The following is an 18,085-nucleotide window of genomic DNA, read 5'->3' as shown; positions in this document are numbered from 1 at the left end:
AATGATTTCCAGATATCTGGGACTATGGCTTCTTGAATTGATCTATTGATTAGCAGAGATACAGGGTAGGCTGTGGATTCCGTGGCTAGTTTGAGGAAGATGGCAGGTAGGTTGTCTGCAGAGGGAGAGCAGGGTTTAAGTTTGAGCAGGAGTTATTTGATATAAGCAGTGGAGACTGGTTTAAGGGAGAAAGGTTTTCTATTGCCTGGGTTAAAAGTGGTGGGAGGGGGGTCAGAGTTGTGGTTGGACTGAATAAATCTTTGGATCATATATATGAAGTAATTCTTAAGAAGGGTGGGGTATTATTTGGGAAAGGGTGAGTGTGGAAGGGTTTCTAGGATGAAGAATTTTGTTCATGGTAGACCAGAATTTTTGTGGGCTAGATTTTCTGTCAAATTAGGGTTGTGAAAGTTTTTATCTTTTTTAATTAGTTTTTGGGAAATATTCCTGAGTTCTCTGTAGTTTTGAAGCAGAGACGATGATTTGGTTTTAACCAAAGCTTTTCAAACACTGTCTCTTTTATGCAGAAGAGATCGAGTTTCATTAGAGAGCCTGGGGGCATAATTAGCTTTAATTCAAATTCTCCTAGTGGGGGCAAAGGAGTTAAGAATATCAAGGAATATGTGATTAAATGTTTGCACAGCTTCACTGATAGGGAGCTGCCAGAAGAATGAACAGTTAATGACTGATAATGAGAAGTTAAAAATGATGGCATTAAAGTCTGAGAGTTTATGGCAGTCTCTGTATGAGTGTGTTTTAGGTGATTGGTCAGAGTATCTTTGGATGTGGGTGGGAAGATGATCACTCAAGGTGTCAGTAAGGTACAGGGGCTGAGATAGAGGTTAGGGGTGTTTGTGAGAATCCAATCTAGGATTGGATTGTTAAGAAGAGGTTTTGTGCAATCATATGCAGGATGTGACAAGTTGGTAGAAACCATGTAAGTTAATACTGAGTTCTGGGGAATCAGATATTAATGTGGGCCAGTTGATATTAATGTCTCCAAGGATGGCAGTTTCATAGGTTATACTGTGGGAGACCCAAGACAGAATATGCTCAAGGGTGGCAATATTATTCCATGGAGGGAAGTAAATGGAGGCTATGTCAAAAATTTTGTGAGAGTTTAGGTGGCAGTTAAGAATAATTAGTTCAGCAGGGTGGAAACTGGGTACAGGAATGGTTAGTGGTGAGATGCTGAGTTGATCAGAGTAGAGCATGGCTACACCTTCACCTTTTTCTAGGATTCTGTCAGAGCGGTAGATGTTATAACCAGGTGGTAGTATTACCTTATTAGTGATATGAGGTATTATCCAAGTTTCAGATAGGGTTAGACTGTGTGGGCAGGTATGGGATTCCAAGGGTGGAGTTCAGTGGTTTTGTTGATGAGGCTTTGGATGTTCATAGTTAGGCTTTTGGGGTAAGAAGTAGAAGGGCTTGGAAGGTGGGAAGAGGAGGTTGGAGAATGTAGGGAGAAATGAAGGATGAGGTATTGAGTTTGGTTTTGGGAGTTGGGGAAGGGGGCCCAGGATTGGGGTGAAAGTCTCCAGAATGAAGTAAAGCAATTGTGGGTATATTAAATGGTATATGGAGATGGTAAAAAAGTATAACACTTTATTTTGATTTGCAGGAAAGGAGGTGTACTGCAGTATTGTTTATTTATGAAGACAAATGTTGGAAACATTATAGAGAGATGGGGGATTTTATCACAGTGAATGGTGTCATTATTAGTAAGGGTGATTGTGGTGGTAGACAATTATATTTTAGTGAGAGAGTTTAGTGTGATATGAGGTTGAGACTGTGAGAAGGCTAAGAAGTTGGATAGGTATATAGAAGTGGTGTATTGTGCGGTGTGAAGAGCTTAGAAAAAAGGGGTGGAGGGAGACAGCTGGATGAGGAAGCAGTGTCAGTTGAGTGTGGGTGTTCTTAAGGGGGGAGTGGTTATTGGAAGGAAGTGGATGTTGATTGGCCGTTAAGGAAGGGGTGTGAGGGCTAGTTTATACATTTAAGGAAAGTGGAGCTGGGTGGGAATGGAGGTAGAGTAGGGGAGCAGAGTGACACTGAGCATAGCAAGGGTGAATGGACCGGGTTGTACCTGGACTGAGTTCTCAGCAAGAGTGGAAAAAAACAGTCAGTATTTTGCTGTAAACACAAAAGTTTTGTTCAAACGAAGGTACTGAGAATAGAAGAATAGGATAATTGCTGGTCAGTTTTAAAGGTATATGGCAAGATAAGACACTATGTAGGCTACAGGGAGAATTTGGTAATAACACCAATATTGGGTGGCTAAGAGAGGGAACAGTAGCTTATACCAGAATATAACATGCAGGCTGGAGGGAAAGTATACAGTAAAAAAAAAAGAGGTGGGAGGGATTTCAGAGGCTTTGAGGTGATGTGCTATAAATAAACTAAGGAACACTCAGTTGCTATAAAAGGTAATAGTTAAGTCCAGCATGGAATAACACACATTAACTTAATAAACCTTTGGCTGATTGTGCTGAGTTGCAGCAGGGTACTGCAAATATTGAGCTGTGATTTCTTTCATACAGTCAGGGGTTGCAGATAGGTACAAATTAATTGCAGCTTTGAAACCTACAAAGAGGGAGAGAGAGGGATAATTGAGTAGATTAATAATACACAGGATATGTAAAGATTAAAAGGAGAAATAGAGGAGAATTGAAAAAAGAATCCGGGGAGACTATAGCGTTAAACAAGTGTCAGAAAGGGTAATTTGAAACAAAGAAAGTGATAGAAAAATGCAGATGAGAATGGTGAAGGAGAAACACAGGCACAAAACAAAGGAAGGTAAGAGTAAACTGTGTTTAGCAAATACATCCAATTAATATGTAACAATCATTACCTAGTACATAATTCTTAATGACTTTACATTATTACTATAGATTATATCATACTTAAGACTAACAGTGATAGAGTATAAGTATCTGGGGATTAACAGCTTATTCTTGATGTTATATCTCAAGTCTAAAACCATTAGACATAATAGTAGAGAAACAGACTAATTACTTTGATTATATCCAGAGACCGATAATAAAAATGGCCACTGTAATTACATTCAGGAAGTTTTCGGCAATATCCATAAGTTCCTGCAAATCACTATGAATTTTTAAAACAAAGTGTTAATGTATACAAAGAGGACACATTTGTTGCATCATAAGATTGTAATTGGTAATCAGACCCGTCACGGAATTACTGTTCCATAGAAACTCGAATCTTGCATTCAACTATATTCTTAAGGAAATTACTTGCATTGTCTGCAAAATACACAGGGCTAACATGTGCAACAAGCCAGATTGCTAAGCATAAGTCAGATGCATATATTTACAAAGGCAAACATAAACAGAGGTACACCAATTAGAGATCTAGCATGTATAACAATATATAGCAACCAAATGATCTATTTTTGCAGGCAGAAGTTAAAGTATAATATCTGTGGGTAAATTCCATGTAGAATTAAAATATCTATAACCATCAGACACTCGCACATCACTGGTATCTACACCAATATCCACTAACAGAAGGGGATTCAAAGATGGTGCACGATGCTAGATTTGCCTTTTAACATCACAAAGAATCATGGGAGGTTGGGAGCTAGAAGTAAGGTTACTGGACACAAAAAAGCTATCCCACTGGATATTAGAACCTGGACTGAGTTTCCAGCGAGAGTGAAAAAAAAACAGTTTTACCGGGTCTATATTGGATGCTCGAATGTTTAAATGTTCGAGTGTCATATGGTCGACACCATATGATTGAACTTTTAAAAGTTTGAACATCCAAAAATGAAAAACAATGCAAATAACCTACCTGAACATTTTAAGCAGGAGGCAAACCCCTCTGCACCCACCACACCCACCACTATTTAAATATACTAACTCCGAGATCACACTACAGTACAGAAAAGGGGACTCTTCCCATTCCATGCTGTACGGAGATCTCCATTAAAACATTTGAAGTTTCAAAAGTTCAGTCATATGGTGTCGACCATATGACATTCGAACTTTTGAAAGTTTGAGCAGCCCATAAAGACCCGTTTTACTAGCTGTGAATGCAAACGTTTTGTAAAAACTAATGTACTGAGAATGGAAAAATAGGATAATTGCCAGTCAATTTTAAAGGTATGTGGCTAGGTAAGAGATTATGTAGGGTTCAGGGAGAATTTGGTAATAACACCGAGATTGGGCAGTTAAGAGAGGGGATAGTAGCTTATACCAGAATATAACATGCAGGCTGGAGGGAAAGTATACAGTGAAAAAAAGGAGGGATTGCAAACGCTTCGCAGTGATTTGCTATGAATAAACTAAGGAGACACTCATTTGCTTTAAAAGGTGAGAGTTAAGTCCACCATGGAATAACATACATTAACTTAAGAAATCTTTGGTTGATTGTGCCAAGTTGCTGCAGGGTACTGCAAATATTGAGCTGCAATTTCTTTCACACAGTCAGGGGTTGTAAATTCGTAGAATTTGTCCCTATCATACAGAAGACACCATGCTGTGTTATGTCATGATATAATTACTTGCTTTAAGAAGAATTACAATTTAATTTCTGGGGAAATTGAGCTGTAAAACCACACCAAGAAGGAATCTAAATCCAAATAAGCAGTACACCGTTTAACTATCAACAGCATTTAGGCATTCTGACACTTAGGATTTTCAACTTTTGGTAAAGCTAGCTTTCGACATTCTGATCTCGGGATTGTGCAGTTCAGGATTTTGATAATTTGGGATTTGAAAGTAAATATATATATATATATATATATATATATATATATATATATATATATATATATATATATATATATTATAGTTATTTAACTAACCAATCACATAACCTTCCAATGAAATTTATCAATAAATTAAGTGGTACAGAAAAACTATTAAAATATTTAGACCAACTAAAATGCATTGAGATTCAGATTTCAGCAATAGTTTTCCATATCACCACCCGTACTATTTAAGGCAACATGCAGAATTGCGCATCCAGGAGAATTTACTTTACTACAATGTGAGCCATTAAGATAAGCAGCTTCAGCACTTCTTGGTGATACCACTCTTTCTCTTCCCTGATAAGTCCCTCTAATCTACTCTTTCCAGCTGTTTTACAAACATAACACTGAGAATGAGAGCCATCACCATTTGTTATATACATCTCATTATTACGGTTACAGTCACATTTATAACTTAAATAATGTGTATGGCAAGTGATTTTCCTCACCTGACCTCTGGACATCAGTGAGCATACATTACAGTGTCTACACTTAAACATGCCTTTACTATTATCTTTGCATTAGATAGCAACATATTAGAGGCTGCAATATCATAGAGATGATTGACTTTGTGTTAGAAAACATAACTTTCCTAGGAAGAATATCATGCGGTTTTGCTTCAGTCAGCAATAAGTTTTATAAATAATGTTCTTAAAATAGGTGAAAATACATTACATACACTAAATGCAACATGAGCATCTATAACTTATATTATTCACAGTTCTTTTTTTATCAAATCTAGTTACAGCATTAGAAAAACTCTCATTTGCGACTTGTACTAAATAAACCATATAGTTCTGTCAGACACCAGAGGTACATTGCCAAAACAGGTTGCATAGTTGTAGTATGCTTTTTTTTATGAAACAATTCCTCAAAAGGTAAAGCACAGAGCAAATGAGGGTCTAAATTATTAGCAGCCATTGCCAACATGTCTTTACTTCTGCTTCATTTCTGGATGTAATATTACATATGTTCAGAATTGTTTTTTTCAATTTATTTTTTCCTTTGTTAGAGATTATTTGAGTCATCCCTGTATATTCTTCCTATATTAGAACAAGCTGATATATAATGCCCACTTTGGTAGGTACATCACATTACACCTTAACAACCTTATAATATGCTGCAAATTTATGACCATAAAAGTATCTGGACTACACAATATACAGTACACATAAAGACCAAAAGCTCTATCCTTACTCTTTGAATTGCACTGACTACTGTGGAATGATGTCTGTTTAGTTTTTCAAACAAGGAACACACCTACCCATTTCTCTGCTATTGCAGAGCCAACAGACTGTGCAAATTTCATGGAAAAGACCTTGAGTTCCACAGGAAGACCAACAACTTATACTGGTGAGAAACATTCATAATCAGTCATACTTGCAGATTTTGCAATAATCACTTTGATCACATTCATCAACTTTCAAAAGTAGGTGATGAGATGTGATACTATAAATTCATGCTTGGGTATTCAGAAATAATCTTCTTACTAGATGTAATTGATATACGCTCAGTACAAAGGGGTGTTATACCTAAGCTTCTTGATTACCCTACTGCTAAGTACTAGTAAGTTAAGTAAGACCCAGTGATGATGTAAGGTATTGACAGCTATGCCAGGAGAAGTGGACAGTGGATGCGGAACATATGCCAGCATAGCAATCTAGAGTTTTGTAAAGAATTATTTGTCATTTGTATATCAAATTGATTTATACAGGTGCTTGTATTGAAAATGTATTTGTAAAGCTGCTTATATTTAAAATGTACCAACAGTGGGTCCTGCTGGAGAAAAAATAAATACACTTGCATGTCAGCTGTATTGCAACTGCTGAAATGAATATATTGTAATAGAGGATACTGCAAGGGAAGAGGTTAAACTCAGTCCAGCTAACTTTACTGTTCAATATTTGAGTTGTTTTTCTTCTGCAACATACCTACAATCAATTGCATTCCTAGCTGAGTTAAGTACAAACTTGCAGTGTTAAAGATTGTACTGCATTTTGTTTTTATGTCTATTTAATTGTTTCATTGAATACTGTGGTCTGTGTCTCTCAGTAGTTATTTATTTTTCTATATAATTGTTTCATAGAATACTGTGGTCTCTCTCTGTCTCTACAGTAAGGGGGGCTATTGTGTTTCACTTCATTGATATTCAGTGTTAAACTCTTAGCCTAGAGAGTTTCTCTGTATTTATAAGTGTTAGTCACATATCTTTGAATTTATTACTGCTCAGTGTCTGAGTTGTTTGGCTTCTGCTACATACCTATAATCTACTGCATTACTAGCTGAGTTAAGTACAAACTTGCAGTGTTAAAGATTGCACTGCACTTTATTTTTCTGTCTATTTAATTGTTTCATTGAATATTGTGGTCTGTGTCTCTCTGTAGTTATTTACATTTCTGTTTAATTGTTCCATAGAATACTGTGGTCTCTCTCCGTCTCTGAAGTAAGTGGGGGCTATTGTGTTTCACATAACTGATATTCAGTTTTAAACTCTTAGCCTAGAGGGGCTCTCTGTATTTATAAGAGTTAGTCACATATCTTTAAATTTATTACTGCTCAATATCTGAGTTGTTTGGCTTCTGCTACATATCTACAATCAACTGCATTACTAGCTAAGTTAAGTACAAACCTGCAGTGTTAAAGATTGTACTGCATTTTATTTTTCTGTCCATTTAATTGTTTCATTGAATATTGTGGTCTGTGTCTCTCTGTAGTTATTTATTTTTCTATTTAATTGTTTCATAGAATACTGTGGTTTCTCTCTGTCTCTGCAGTTAGTTTCACACCTGCCCTCCCAGTTCTTGTTCTGCTATTAATCTTGGTGGTTTTGGAATTGCTCGCCCCTCCTGTAAATTTGTGTTTGAACACTCCTCCTGGGTATATCTCATTTGCTCACTAAACTGAGTACAGTGAGATCATATTTTGGCTTCAGACACTCCTACCAGTCCCATCTGTTCAGCTCTATCACAGCTCTATAGCAGTCTAGTGTCACCAGCTCATTCTACCTAATACAGAGAGAACATTTGCGAAGGACAAGCCACTTAGGTCCTTAATTTTTAATTATCTTCTGTTTTCTCCCTTTCCACTTTCCAAAAAAAAAATTCTAAGCTTGTTTCCTACCTTTCCTGTAACTAGTCTAGTCCAGATACAGATGTGCTGTACCCAGGACTGTTTGTAAGCTTCTGAGCCTCTAAACCTTTCTGTGTTGGAGGGAAGCCTTCTAGATTATCATTGGAAGTGGTAAGCATTAAGTAGCCTATCTACCAGAAGAGTGGTTTCTGGCCCAGAAATTGTAGTTTATTGGCCGTTTGAGCAGTTTTTCCATTTCTTTCAACTTTATGGTTTAAAAGCCTGTGTTTGCACTTGTTTCCCACCTTTCCTGTAAGTAGTCTAGTCCAGATAAAGATTTCTTGTATCCAAAACTGTTTGTAAGCTTCTGAGCCTCCAAAGCCTTTCTGTGTTGCAGGGAAGCCTTCTAGCTTAGCAGTGGGAGTGGTATGCAATAGGTAGCCTATTTACCACAAGAGTGGTTTCTGGCCCAGAAATTTTAGTTTATTGGCTGCTTGGGCAGTTTTTCCATCTCTTTCAACTTTATGGTTTAAAAGCCTGCATTTGCACTTGTTTCCCACCTTTCCTGTAACTAGTCTAGTCCAGATACAGATTTGCTGTATCCAGGACTGTTTGTAAGCTTCTGAGCCCCCCAAGCCTTTCTGTGTTAAAGGGAAGCCTTCTAGCATATCAGTGGGAGTGGTAAGCACTAGGTAGCCTATCTACCATAAGATCCAGGTACAGATTCTTAGTCTTAGCACTTGAATTTGCTTATTGGTGCTCAGCACTTGTTCAGAACTTGTTGGCACTAAATAAGCTACAAATTACTACAGCACTCAACCTTCATCTTTACCAGAAGAAAACAGTTTTTTTTTATTTACTTTCCGCATTTGCTTAGAGAAAAACAGCTCTTATACTCACTTTCCTCACTTGTCTAGAGAAAGGTATTTTTTATTCAGTCATGTCCATGGGTCACCTCCCAGTGTTCTCTCCTGTCTATCTGATGAATCTGAGCATCTTGGGGCAATGTAGCAATGGCCTTATGTATATAGACAACCCTCTCCTCCTATCACCCAACACTACAAACTGTGATATATGCACTTATCTAGCCAAACTGGAAGTAAAGCTCTCTCCAACCAAGACTGAACTTGATAGTCAAGAGGAGAAGGTAAACATTTGCACACTCATCACATAGTCCTACTAAACCTACACCACCAAATTCCACACAAAGAAACACAAAAACATTTGCAGAGGCTCTCAATAATAATCTGCTCAAGCAACAGAAACCTCAAAAGCAGAAACGCAAGCAACCTCCACCCCCCACACAACCCAAATGACACATAGCCCACAGACTCAGTGTGCCATTAAACAACAGCCCATAAGGCAATGCAGCATACCCAACACACCAGTCATAGGTGACTCTATAGTCAGACACACTGATGTCCCACTCACCAGGCTAAACAAGGAGAAGGTTACTGTCATTTATTTATTTATTATTTATTTATTTATTTTACATTTGTTGACTGGGCTAGTCCAACTGGATATGTCCATAGCTCCAACATAGATAAAAAACATAAACACAATAAAAACAATATATTTGTAATCCTAGAACACATTTGTAGACAACTTGTAGAGTATCCTTACAAGACTTAAGAGCATTAAAATCATAGCTTTAGAGATCAGGAACTTAACATCAATTAAAAAGGGAAGAATAGTATACCATAACTGGAAATATGTATATAGAGTGATGAGCAAGCAGTTTAAGATGCAATATTTTAGTGGTGTAGTTAATAGCAGGATTAAGTTGATATAAGAGCAAGATAACTCTGATACAGCAGGATTGTGATGATACAGATGCTGAAGACTCATACATACTGTTGACAGCTAAGAGAGCAGGTAAAACTCTGAGTTGGGTTATGTAGAAAGACTTAGAAAGTACAGAGTAAGATAGCTAACTGCACATAAGCTGTAAGGTTAATGAGAGATACTGGCAGTTCAGTAGTACAATGAAAAGTGAAAGGTGAGAGTAGTAGGCAGTAGCTTTTTAGTCTGGGTTGGTACTAGGGTAAAGCCAGTGAGTCTTGTATGTTTTAAGTAGCTTTTTGAAAAGTGGTGTAGAGGAGCAGGTGGTTAGTTCACTAGGGAGCTGGTTCCAGGGTTTCCTTACTGTGTTGGAGAATAGAGAGTACCCAACCCTGTTATTGGATTTTGTGGTGGATACTAGAAGTTTCCTTGATGAGCGTAGGGTTTTAAAATTATTGTAGGAGGAGATGAGGGTAGTTAGTATAGGAGTATTGCTAGGATGATGAAGGGTTTTGTGGGCAGTAATAAGTTGGTGAAAGAGAAGCTCATTAGGTAGTTCTAGCCATCCTAGCTGTTTGAGATTGTGACAGTGGTGGGTTCTAAATGGGGATCCAGTGGCAAATCTGGCAATGTTATTGTAGGAGGTATTAAGCTTGTTGAGGTTGTTTTTTGATAGGTTAGTAAAATGGGGTAACTCACACACATAACCAACACACTCGGGTCACTCCACAACAAGTACAAATATGACTCTGTCATTGTCCATGTTGGCGTGAATGACCTGAGACGTACTTCCCTGGACTACATGAAAAGAGGTATGGAAGAGCTCTCCGGTTTTGTAACCAAGGCAGGTATGACCCTAGCCCTAAGTAGCATCCTGCCATCACACAGAATGATACCTCAGTTCAAGGACAAAATGCCAAATAAAAAATGATCACCAGTGAAGAAAAAACAAATAAAACCAAACACAGGAGCAGCAGAGGAAGACACCAACCAGGAATTTAGCGTCAAAAACTCTTTACTCAACGCTTTCATCAAAATAACTTCTTCAGAAATACAATTACAACTATTTTTACAGCAGACTTATATACTTACACTCTCATGTCCCTCCCACTAATCAATTAAATTAAATTACTTAATTGACAATTAACTTCTCAGATAAAAATCGTAATGTGTGTAGTAACAGATCATAATATAATAAACACATTTAAACACAATAGATGAAAATAAAAATATATGAACATTCTACCTACTATCTGATTAAAAACATTTAATATTGATAGATTCATTAAGGCCTGGAAAACTATCAGCACCCAGTCTAAGCTGCCATAATGAATCTTTTCTCTCTACTCTGTTTTTATATTGCCACCTCATAAATCAATGTCAACTTGTTACAACACACTGAAAGTAATTTTTTTATAAGAACTACAAATTACAGAGTGTTTAAACAAGGCATTCTTATCATCTTTAGTTCTAATGGTATAGTAATGTTCTTTTATACATGTATTAAGATTCCTGGTAGTCATAACTATATTATTTACCCCATTTAGATAGAACTATTATTATACAAGGAAGATTCAACTGTAATTCCATCAATTTAGTATATATTGCTTTATGTTCAGGCTGTACTGCATTTTATATAGGTATGACTACCAGGAATCTTAATGCACATATAAAAGAATATTAATATGCCATTAGAACTAAAGATTTGTGTTTGGTTTTATTTATCAAGGAAAAAAATGATTGACTTCAACAATTGGCTAAGCTTCTGCTGTCATTTTAAGGGGATTCAGTATCTGTCTGCCTGGAATGACATGGTCAACAGACCATGATGGTTTGCCAGAGATGGCCTACACCTGTCGCTCCTGGGATTCTGGATACTGGCTAAGGGTCTTGCTATAGTGCTTTTTAGGAAAGGTTCAAATGACAAATTCAGGACCATAACAGGAGCAGGCAAGCAAAACGGAGGGTAATGCTACTCAGTGTTAGAAGTCTAAATCTCAAAATGCACTCATTCAAGGCACTCCTTAAAATGGAGAACATTGATATCTGTGCAGTGACCTGGTTCAAGGCTCTAGAGAGCACCCCTGCATTACCAGGCTATAACTCATACCACACTTTTTGACCATCTAACCTGGACCAGAACACCAAAGGCAGAGGTGTGTCCATATTCATTAAGTATGTCCACACCTCCAGGCTGGTTGTGCAGCATAATGCATTTGAGGTTATCCAAGTGCAACTAACTCTGGGCAAAACTGCAATCCAAATTGTAGCTTGCTACAGATCCCTTACCATGCCCCAGGATTCCCATTCCTCTTTTCTTGATATACTGGAAAATATTAGGGTTCAACCAAACACCCTAATAATGGGTGATTTCAACTACCCCACCATTAACTGGGAAAACTACTCATGTACCAACTCCTTCACTCAACACTTTCTGGAATTCATAAATTCCAATGCCCTGGATCAACTTATCCACACCTCTACCAGGGGCAACAATATCCTAGACATAGTCATTACCAACATGAGTGACTGATGTTCCACACCTGAAGTCAACTCCTCTTTGGTCAGATCCAAACATAAGCTAATCATCCTAGATATCAGCATCCCACCCCCACCCCCCATTAAGGAAACCATGGTAAAACATTTCTCCAATGCTAACTTCATGCTTCTTAAGACAGAAGTGACGAACTTCATGACACCCATGCAGATGGACAATACAGTTACGACTGCTGAATCCTACACAAATGCACTCTATAAGCACTCACAAGATTGTGCAAGGATCATGCTATCCCAAACAGAACCAAGAAGTTATCCTCCAAAAAAAGGAAGCCAATCTGGTGGCCCACTGCCTTAAACAAACTCAACAACAGAAGAAAGAAACTGTTGCAAAAGAGAGTAAAATCCCATGAGTGGAGGAGCTCCCTGGTCAGCCTCAGTAAGAAGCTGAGATCCCTTATAAAATCCTCCAAAGCTAGCTACAAAAACAAAATCACCACTGATTCTAAAGGCAACCACAAAGCATTCTATAGCTATGTCAAGAATCTCAATGGCAACACCCAGATCTGCCCTGAGTTACAGCACAATGGCATGAAAATTACAGAACCAACTGATATTGCCAATATCCTGGCAGATAGGTTCAGTGCTAACTTCACCCCCCTCTTACCCCCTAAAGGGCCCATATCTATACAGGAAGAATGCAGAGTTCCTGTAATCACATCTATGCAGGCAAAAGCTGCGCTCTCTAAAATCAAAAACACAGCATCCATGGGACCAGACAACATCCCAGGTTGCGTTTTACATGAACTTCAGAACTAACTGGCTCCCCACCTAAGCACCATGTTGAATCATAGTCTCACGTCAGGCTTTGTGCCCACTGAATGGCAGACAGCAACAGTTATCGCACTCCATAACAGGGGCGCCACCACTGATCCTGGGAACTATCGCCCTATTAGCCTGATGAGCCTAGTCTGCAAGCCATGGAATATATCATGGAACTCATAAACAAAGACATTGGTAACCTCCAAACTCTGGACCCCACCCAGTTCAGGTTTGTGAAAGGCAGATCATGCCTTCTGACCTGATTGACTTCTTTGAGGCAGTCAGCAAAGCCGTAGATGAGGGTAAGGTGGTTCACACTGCCTATCTTGACCTCGCCAAGGCTTTCGGCACCATCCCCCATTCTGGAATTATAGCTAAAATCACTAACCTAGGTATAAATCTCTACATCACAAGATAGGTTGCCAACTGGCTCACTGACAGAACTCACACAGTAAATGTTGCAGACTCCAAATCTGACTTAAAACCAGTGGCAAGTGGAGTACCACAGGGTTCAGTCCTGGGACCACTCCTGTTTGGTATCTACTTCTCTGAAGTACAGGCGTAGAAAGCCTCTGGCTAACAAATTTTGCAGATGACTGCAAACTAGGAGCCACAGTTGAGTCCCTAAATGATGTGGACATCCTACAGGAGGGCCTCACTGAGACAGATGCCTGGTGTCAGAGGCATGGCCTCAAGCTCAATGCCAAAAAGTGCATTGCCATCCCCTTTAGTAAAAACTCTGTACCCATGAACTACCACATAAATGGCAGTCTACTTAACGCCAAATGTGTGATAAGAGACGTTGGGACCCAGGTGGACAGTAGTCTCTCCTTTGATAATCACATCACCACAGTAGTCAGGAAATCTTTCTATGTGGCACACCTCATCACAAAAGGGTTCTCATCAAGGAAAAAAGAAGTCATTGTTCCCCTCTACTCGGCACTCATTAAACCAATTATAGAGTACAATGCCCCTTTTGGAATGTACCTCACAAGACATCTGCAGCAGCTGGAAAGGCCACAGAAGTACCTCACAAAGAGGATTACTACCCTCAAACAGATGCTCTACACTGACCGTCTCAAAAAACTTCAGCTTTACTCTGTAGCATATCGCCTACTTCGAGGAGATCTCTGCCTAACATATAAAGCTATGTTAAGCCCAGAGCTGTTGAACATGCTACACCTAAAGGAATCCCATTCCCTCCGAGTTATAAGCTCTAGGTACCTAAACCTAGGGACCTAAACCTTGTCACCACAATAAACAGGACATGCTGATGGGACACATTCCTGTCCCAGAGACGTCCTATACTCTGGAACAAGCTACGCATCTATGTCAATCAAAGTTTCTCATTAGCATTCTTCAAGAAAAATCTGGATGAGTGGATGGGAAATAGGAAATACACCCCAGGGATCACTTTTGTGGCTCTGCTCAACTGGGGCACGGGAAATGATCTTTCTTGGGTGGCATAAGCCAGAAAACCTTGTTGGCTAGGCTTACTTAGGCCCTTGGGCTGATAGCCTAGTACCTACCTATTAACCTATGAAAAATAGTCTGAAATTAAATTACCTGGTTTAAGCCATAAAGCTTGCATCTTACAGTTCTGACTGCAGCCAGAGAAAAAATGTCTGTGAAAAGCAGGACTAGGAATCCTACTGTATTGTCCTTAGGGGTGAATTAATTGCTACTCTTGAAGAGTGGAAATTTTTGAAATGGTTTTATAGCTTCCATATGCTATAACACATCTTAGCAAAGCTAATATGTGTGTGTATGGTAATGCATATGTGCAAGATTCTATCTAATTTTCTAGTAAAGGGGGTAGTATGGGAACCAGAAGTCAAGTGACCAGATGTATGTGATGTCATTCTGTAATTCAGCACTGAAATGAGGTTTTAATACTAGATGAGACAGAAGTCTCAGGGCAGTCTGTCTTTGAAACCTGATAAAGAAGGATTGCTCACCCATGTCATCTTGCCTTGCTTTAGTAAGTAACCATGGAATAGCAATTATTCAGATCAGTCAGGAAAATATAGTGAGATTAGTTAAGTATTGTTTTTCTGTATCTGTGTGAACGTTTCCATCTGTGTTATTTTTAATATTTCCAATGTCTGAAACTCTGGTGTTTTTTGTAAATAGATATTTAGTATTTTCATGTTACTTTATTATTTATTATTAAATATATCTAAACTTTTCAGCATGTCTGGTCTTTTAGAGAATATGCTAAATTTGAGAGTGCTTATATTTATTTGGTGATACTGAGGCTGCTTCTGAAGGCATTGCTGCATTAGCAAACATTACCATTTGTATTAGTATTAATTTTACTCAGTATAATTGGGTAGCTTGTAAGAGCATTAAAGTAGCTGGCTTTGTAGTGTTCTGGTGGCAGTATCTATCTTATAGTCTGGGCAGAGTGGGCATAGCTGGTAAATTTGTACCAGCATCAGGTGTGTGTGTGTGTGCGTGTGTGTGTGTGTGTGTGTGTGTGTGTGTGTGTGTGTGTGTGTGTGTGTGTGTGTGTGTATAAATCAAATCTCAAAGAGATTGTGTGTATGTGTCAGCTACTTGGAGCAGGAACACAGAACACTGGTTTCACATAGAGGGTGGTGGAGGACCTGGCTTGGAACATTTGGCTGACGACTTGACTTTACAACTGTGTCAGTGAGGTGTCTTCTTTGGGGCCTGGATATAGAGAGGGAAACCCAGCCCCAGGACTGAGCATGCTCCTTGTGCATTCTTAAGGAAAATTGTGCTTGTTGCAGTGAACTGCATCTGAAAATACTGGATGTAGCAAATTTTGTTCCAACTGAATGGCCCTCTCCAGTGTCAGTGGTGATGACTTAGACTTCTTGATCACTGTCCCAGATGAAGAACATCACATATTGGTGGCAGTGGTGTGATATTAATTGAACTTCTGTAGTTTTTGGACAGTTGTCACTGAAGGTGTATGTACTCTCAGAAGCCACAAGGTAAACATGCAGAGTTTCCTTTTCACAACAGTTTTATTTTTTTTTGTTAGTTTAGTTTAGTGAGGGAAAGCAGGCAAAGATGTCATTAGAGGGTTATGACAAGCTGACAAAGAACCAGCTGGCCAAGGTGTGTGAAGCCAAAGGACTGGCACATGCCAATCTGACTAAAGAGGAAATTATTTCAGCCTTAATTGCAGCTGTAGCCCAGACCAGCAACCCAGAGGATAACCTGTCTAGTGATGGAGATTTGCAGCCCTCAGAAACATGGCAGTTCACTTTTTTCTTAGGGGACTTAAAAACCTGTATAGAGTTAAAAAGACTTGAACTGGAAGCCAAACATTTGGAATCAGTGGACAGATTGCAGCAGGCAAAACAGATGGAATTAGAATCAGCAGAGAGACTGCAGCATTTGGAGGCCAAAGAAAGTGAGACAGGCTGAAAAAAATGAGAATTGGTGTGAACATGAGATGGAGATGTTGAGTATACCCCATAGATATGCATTATATGTATGTGTGTGTCATATATATATATATATATATATATATATATATATATATATATATATACATACATCTACAGATATGCACATATGTGCATATATATGCATACATATGTTTACGTTTCTGTAAGACTGCAGTGCATTGCATTATAGCACAATGAAAAAACATGGGATCACAACTGACCATACTTTGAAAATGAGTGCTAATGTGGGCCTTACAGATGGGGCATGTCTGACTCTACTCACCACTTGCATATGATAATCTGGACTCAATGAAATGTGATTCAAAATTTAGAGCTTGACATAAGAATACTCAACCATCTGACATAACCATCTGCCCATGAATATTTAGAAATACATGTATGTCGCACACACACACACACACACACACACACACACACACACACACACACGCACACACACACACACACACACACACACACCATAACTGTGCTAAACACAAGATGTTTGTCCTTGAAATGGACTGCTTCAGTAATTAAGCAATTCTTGTATAGTCAACAAAAACTGGAATATGTGTAACCAAATATTATTTTAGACAATGATAAATATTTTTTTTTTTCACTTTTGGGTATAAATCAAGCTTAAACATCATAGTCCAGTTTGCCACTTTTTTGTGACTCCATGATTCACTGACATTAAGGAGTTCCCATTCAGTATACAGCACCTAAGCTTAGGTAAAAGCTGCAGGAGGTACATCTTCAAAATGCTGTGAAAGTGAACGTGTTAAGAATCTTGCATGCAGTTACAGACCTCCATCAAACAGGTCCAGACTTGCAACTCCGAATATTCAGGGTGTGTACCTCATCCCTTTATTTACCTGCAAATCCTAAAACTTGGAGTCTTTTATAATAATTTTTAGTTTGATCCTCTCATAGAAAAAAAAGACTGTTTATGGCTTGCCATAGCTTTACTTGATCTTATAAATTTGTACCAGGACTCAAATCCAAGCACAAAATAGTCGACTCAGTCACTGTAACTCATAGACTCACTTAACAATGATTCTCAGTGAAAAAAAAAAAGAAATAACAGCAGAAGTGTATTAATATTCAGAATCTAAATTTAAAAAATTGCATGCACACTAAAGCTAGTACATTAGTACCTTACTACCATGATTTATGTTGCAAGCTTACATGCAGCAGAAGAAGCATATTTCTAAGTGAAGCTGAGAGCAACAACTTACAAGTTTTAATATGCCATCATTCATACCTCTTTACCTTCAGAAATCAAATACATGAGCAAAGCTTCTTTAAAAGTAGGTACATTCAGCCAAACATCTGGACATTGAATTTGCATAAAATGAGTATATCAAATAGCATACCTCTTCCCACTAACAATAGGATCCCAGAATACCCCTCAAAAATACAAGTTTAAAAAGCTGAACATCAACCAAAAACTGAGTATAAATGTTTAGATATTTCCAGCAGTAAATACAAAAATCAAGGAAAAACATTGTCTAAGATATCAGTCCTTGTAGAAAGAATAAGATGACCAAACAGACAAAACATAACATTCCCACAAAACTAAAAAATAAATGTATTAAAAATGCATCTCAAAAATGAGAAATGAACAACTTTTTTTAGCAGCATCATATACAAGGAATTTGTAATTTGTACTGCATTTATGACTGACAAATTAGCTGAGGTTTATTAAGGCAAG

Source organism: Protopterus annectens, chromosome 15.part0, assembly GCF_019279795.1.
Source record: "Protopterus annectens isolate FY-2018-M chromosome 15.part0, PAN1.0, whole genome shotgun sequence".
Classification (NCBI taxonomy): domain Eukaryota; kingdom Metazoa; phylum Chordata; order Ceratodontiformes; family Protopteridae; genus Protopterus; species Protopterus annectens.
The sequence above is the reverse complement of the archived record's forward strand: the minus strand, read 5'-3'. Positions refer to the sequence as shown.